We start from the raw sequence: 5,942 nt of genomic DNA, 5'->3' as shown, positions 1-5,942 counted from the left end.
GGAGAGGGAGGAAGGGAACAACGCTGCCTGTCGGGAGATGTAGTTTCACATCTCTAGCGAGAAAGGGCATTGGGTGTGCGTTTGAGAGGCAACGAAGAGAGCTCAGGGGAGCGAGGTCACCAACCAGAAATTTCTTGGCGAGTCTGTGGTCACAGGACCGAATACGTAGGCACAGAGGCGACTTTGTGATCGTGTCAACAGCAGATGTCTGTGAATCCTCTGAACTCCTCTTAAATTCTTTATCATATTCTACCTTTATGGTTAGAAGCTCTGTTCATCCTTGTGGCCTTCACAGTGCCTGGTGCTGTGCTTTATGTCTTTGGAAAAAGAAATTAATGTTCCAAGCTCTGGTCTAAGACTGCATAATTTTCTCTTTATATTTATAGAAAGAAGTTGCGGTAGTAAGCGACAGCTTTACTTTTAGAGGAGAGAATCATCTTTGTTTGGAAAAGTGTGCATTCAATGAAGAATGAGACCTCACAGAAACTCAGGCAATGAAATATCAGTATACTTCTTTTCATGATTCATGGAGAAAACAATTGCTCTTGATAGAGTGAGGACAATAAAAGAAAAAAAGAGAGAAAGGAAAAAGAAATCAGCAGTTAGAAAGAGAGTAGATCTAGGTGGGTGCAAAAGCAACTGAAATCCTCCCCATGGTGGAGTGGAAGGACATTTTAAGACTAATGACACCTACTAATGACATAACTGCTTTATGCTGTTACAGTGCAAGCTTTCTTCTCTAAATCTTGCTTTCTAAGTCTTTAGTCAAGCTCTCCACATTCTGAAGAGCTTTGCCTGTTCTGGGTGTAGTGGTAGTGGGAAAAGGGCAGGGGTTAAAAAAAATGACTCATTTCAATGCAGGTCTAATAGGTGTGGAAGAAAGACATCTTTCCCAGAAACAGGGGTCTGGAAATAAATATAAATCTTCCAACTCTGGGTTGGGGATTTAGCACAGTGGCAGAGCACCTGCTTAGCACACAATGCCCTGGGTTTTATCCTCAGCATTGAAGGAGAAAAAAGTGCCAGGTGCCATCAGACATGCTTGTAATCCCAACAATTTGGAAGTTTGAGGCAGGAAGATGGCAAGTTCAAAGCCAGCCTGGGAAATTTTGCAAGACCTATCTCAAAAAAAAAAAAAAAAGGGGGGGGGGGGAGGGGGAATCTAGCTCAATGGTAGATGGCCTCTGGGTTCAATCCCCAGTACACACACACACACAGTAAGGGGAAAAACCCATAAATCCTTCAACTTCCCCTACCTCTTGACCCCTTGAGATTGGCACTACTTTGGGGACTTCCACTAGATATGATTTGATTGAACATTTAAACTCATTTCTGTTTTTGGCGGAGGTGGGGTGGATCCGGGTCTGAACTCAGTGGCACTTGATCCCTGAACCACATCCCCAGCCCTGTTTTGTATTTTATTTTATTTTATTTATTTGCTGTGCTCGGGATCGAACCCAGGGCAAGCACTCTACCAACTGAGCTATCTCCCCAGCCCCCTGTTTTGTATTTTATTTACAGACAGGGTCTTGCTGAGTTGCTTAGCACCTCGCAGTTGCTGAGGCTGGCTTCGAACTTGGATCCTCCTGCCTCATGCTCCCCAGCGCTGGGATTACAGGAGTGAGTGCATGCACCACTGTACCCAGTTTAAACCCATTTTATCTGGATTTCAAGTTAGCAGGAACCATCCCTTGAACTGGATGGCATACATTTTATGTTTGTTAGGAAGGTACTTTTATCCTTAAACAGCAGAAACTTCACACGATTAAGTGGTAAAGATGGAGCCTATGTCTGGATGAACACCAGGACCATCCCCACTTTTTTGGGAGGGAGTTGGGAATTGAACCCAGGACCTCACTGCATGCTAAACACATTCTCTACCACTGAGCTACACCCCACCAGCCCTCCCAAACCACTGTTCTACCTCTATAGTACTCAATTACTAGTTTAATAAACACTTATTGGACTGGGTGTGTAGTTTGGTGATAGAGCCCATTTAGCATATTTGAGGCCCTGGATTTTATCCCCAGCATAAAAAAAAATGATCAAATGAGCTGGGCACGGTGGCACATACCTGTAATCTCAACAGCTTGGGAGGGTGAGGCAGGAGGATCACAAGTTCAAAGCCAGCCTCAGCAACTTAGTGAGGCTCTAAGCAAAATATAAAAAAGGGCTAGGGATGTGACTCAGAGATTAAGTGTCCCTGGGTTCAATCCCCAGTACCAAAAAAAAAAAAAAAAAAAAAAAAAAAAAAAAATTGATCAAATGAATATGTTTTAATGTTTTTATCAACTTTCTTTGTTTTATGGTACTGGGGATTTAATCCAGTGAACTACATCTCCAGACCTTTTTCTTTCTTTTCTTTTCTTTTTTTTTTTTCTTTTTCTTTTTTGGTACCAGGGATTGAACCAAGGGGCGCTGATGGAATCCCTGGCGCATTTTATATTTTATTTAGAGACAGGGTCTTGCTAAGTTCCTGAGTGCCTCACTAAGTTGATCTCAAACCTGCCATCCTCCTGCCTCAGCCTGCCAAGTTGCATCACCACACCTGGCTAAATTTTTCTTTTTGAAATAGGGGTTCACTGAATTACCCGGGCTGGCCTTGAATTTGTGATCTTCCTGCCTCACTTTCTTGTGTAGCTAGGATTACAGGCATTTGCCACTGTACCCATCTGGAAGCAATTTTTTTTTTTTTTTTTTTTTTTTTTTTTTTTTGGTACTAGGGATTGAATCTAGGGTGCTTAACCACTGAGCCATATCCCCATCCCTTTTTATTTTTCATTTTGAGACAGGGTTTCAATAAGTTGCTTAGACCCTCCTTAAATTGCTGAGGCAGGCCTCGGACTTGCAATCCTACTGCCTCAGCCTCCCAAGTAGCTGGGATTATAGGCATGTGCCACTGCAGGCAGCCTCATTTCTTTAACTCTGCTAATATCTTTTCTCCTAGTACTCAGAGAGGGCCTCTTACATCCTCATGCCCTATCACTTCTTTCCACCACCATGGTATAGTATCTTTTTCCAGTTCAAAGATGGGATGGTAATCTGAAGTCACTCTCAGATGGGCCTATCACCTTGAAGGACAGACTTACTCTTTCTAACCTCAACCTCCTCTGACTAAGGGACTGTGAGACAGTTGCTTAGTGTGAGGAGTAAGGATCTGGTTGAGAAAAGACAGAAATTAACTGGGATATATGACTGAACTGTGACCTCATTAACGTACTGCCTTAACCAAGTTAAGTGCTGCAGAATCCCCAAGGTCCAAAAGGCCTGACAAGCAATTTGCTTGCTGTCCCCCTACTAATTAGATTAGCTAATTACTGCCACTTAAACCTTTCCCTGTGCTTGAAACAACCAATTCTCTCTTATGTCCATGCCATTCTCTATCAATAACTGCCTTTGAGTACTGACTAAAAATGTACCTCTTCCAGGAAGACCCACTTGACTGAACCCACCCCTCAACATTACCCTGAACACATAATTCCATGTAAACTAACATGTATCCTATATTTATTTCATGTGTATATGTGTGTTCTTCTAAATTGTAAACTCCTCAAAAACAAGACACCACAATTTAGAAGTTTCTACCTCCCAACCACTTAGTACTGTACTCTGCACATGGTGAGTCTTTAAAAGAATGAAAAGCAAAGCTTAACTTCTAGAGATAAATATAAATTCAATAGTTAAATCCAGGACTGTTGCATGGGAAGGTTTTGTTGATAAGTGCAGTGGTACATACCTATAATCCCAGCAAAATGGGGAGTCTAAGGCAGAAGAATTGCAAGTTAGAGACTAACTTTGGAAATTTAGTGAGAACCTGTATCAAAATAAAAAGTAAAAAGGGCTGGGGATGTAGCAAGTGGTAGAGCACCCCTGGTCCCCAGTATAAAAAAAAAAAAAAAAAAAGAAGAAGAAGAAGAAGAAAGAAAAGAGAGAGCTTTCCAGTTCTGTCTTCCTCCTCTTGTCACCTTTGTGTATCACACTGAGCCCTGGAAGTACCAATGTTACCTATATCATATCACTTTCTTGCTCTGAATAATATTAAAAATAACCGTTGTAGGGCTGGGGCTGCAGCTCAGTGGTAGAGTGCCTAGCATGTGTGAAGCACTGGGTTTGATCCTTAGTACCATATAAAAATAAAATAAAGCCATTCTGTCCATCTACAACTAGAATAATTAAATAGATAACCCTTGTAGCCCTTTCCCCAGTTTCTAACTGCCTAGAGAACCAGGATGACAAACTCCCTTGTTCACCTCAACCCCTGTGCCAGAACCAGGCACGTGACCTCAGCTCAACCTCTGACTCCAATTCCTCAGGTTACCAAGAGTTATTTTGGGCAGTGGAGACCATGTATTCCCCTCCTCCCCTCCTCTGGGCCATATCCTAGCTTAGCCCTTCCTGGAAGATCCTTCATATCCAACAGCCAAGTCGACAAGTTCAAACACCGAATCTTTCTGATTCTCAGCTACCTTCATTTTTTATTACCTCAGCTCCTCCTTTTTCCTCTTCTTCACCATCAATTTTTTAAAGTTTTTTTTTCTTTAGTTGTTGATGGACTATTATTTATATGCGGTGCTGAGAATCTAACCCAGTGCCTCACACATGCTAGACAAGTGCTCTACCACTGAGCCACAACCTCAGTCCCTTCATCATCAAATATTAAGGACCCGTTTCCTATGTACTGATCTGCTAGAGCTAAAAAGAACTTGTTTCCCCCAGTACTGGGAATTGAATCAACAACATACTGTATTAGGAAGAAAACATCTGTGGCGTACACCTGTAATCCTAGTGACTTGGGAGGCTGAAATGGGAAAATCACAAGTTGGAGACCGGTCTCACTGAGCAACTTAGCAAGGACCTCAACACTTAGTGAGACCCCATCTCAAAAATAAATAAAAAGGGCTAGGGATGTGGCTCACTGGTAAAGTGTCCTTGGGCTAAATCCCCAGCACCCACTCCCTCCACAAAAGGGAGTGGCTAATAAGGAGGTTAAAATTCATTCAGAAATGACAAACACCTGCATGTCATAAAAATATAACATGAAATGAGAAACAAAAGTCTATGCAGCTAAGAGTTCAGAACTGTTAACCAGGGAGGACTTCCTAGAAAATTAGGTTTTAAGAAATATTTGTGTTGTTTTGCTTTTGCAGTGCTGGGGATCACACCCAAGGTCCTTACATATGCTAGACAAGCACCGTATTACTAAGCAACACCCCCAGCACTTAAGAAAAAATTAAAATTTTATTTTCAATATGATAAAAATTTTTAAATTCTAATTTTTTCCCCCTGTGTGTGTGTGTGTGTGGTGCAGGGGATGGAACCCAGAACCCAGGATCTGTGCATGTTAATTTCATCACTGTGACACTGAGCTACATCTTCCCTGGCTCCCCAAAGTTCTAAAAAGTATATAGCGATAGATAATCCCTATTATTCTTCATTTCCTTATCCCTAGTTTTTCTCTTCAGAAGAAAAGCACTGTTACCGGTCTTGAGTATCTTTCCAGCAAGAATCAAGATATTGAAGGCAAGGGAGAACTTTTAAATCTTTTATATTTATTGCCTGCATAGGGGGCCAACTTTCTATAAGTTTCCCCAAGTGTTCCCTTCAGCGTATTAAGTTGCTAAGGTCTGAACAGGACCCTAAATCATCTTTTGTAAATTGTACCAATTTTTAAATCTCCACTTATTTCCTTTCCCCTCTCTGGGCTGGGGTGTCCTCCAGCCAGTTGTTCTCTGATTGGTTGCTCCAATTGGATTGCCTCTCCAATGGGGGAGGGGAAGCACCACCACTCCCGCCCTTTTATGGGGAGAAACCGTTGAGTCTTTTTAAGTGTAGCCACCTTACCGCCTTAACCTGTGTGTTTGGTAATTTAGGGAGTTGAAAAGTGTCCCTTCTTCTCTTGGCCTTGAAGGCTTTCTCCAGTGTTTTGTTTTATTTTGTTCAGA

This window comes from Sciurus vulgaris (genome assembly GCF_902686455.1).
Source record: "Sciurus vulgaris genome assembly, chromosome: 5".
Classification (NCBI taxonomy): domain Eukaryota; kingdom Metazoa; phylum Chordata; class Mammalia; order Rodentia; family Sciuridae; genus Sciurus; species Sciurus vulgaris.
This window is presented reverse-complemented; position numbering follows the sequence as displayed.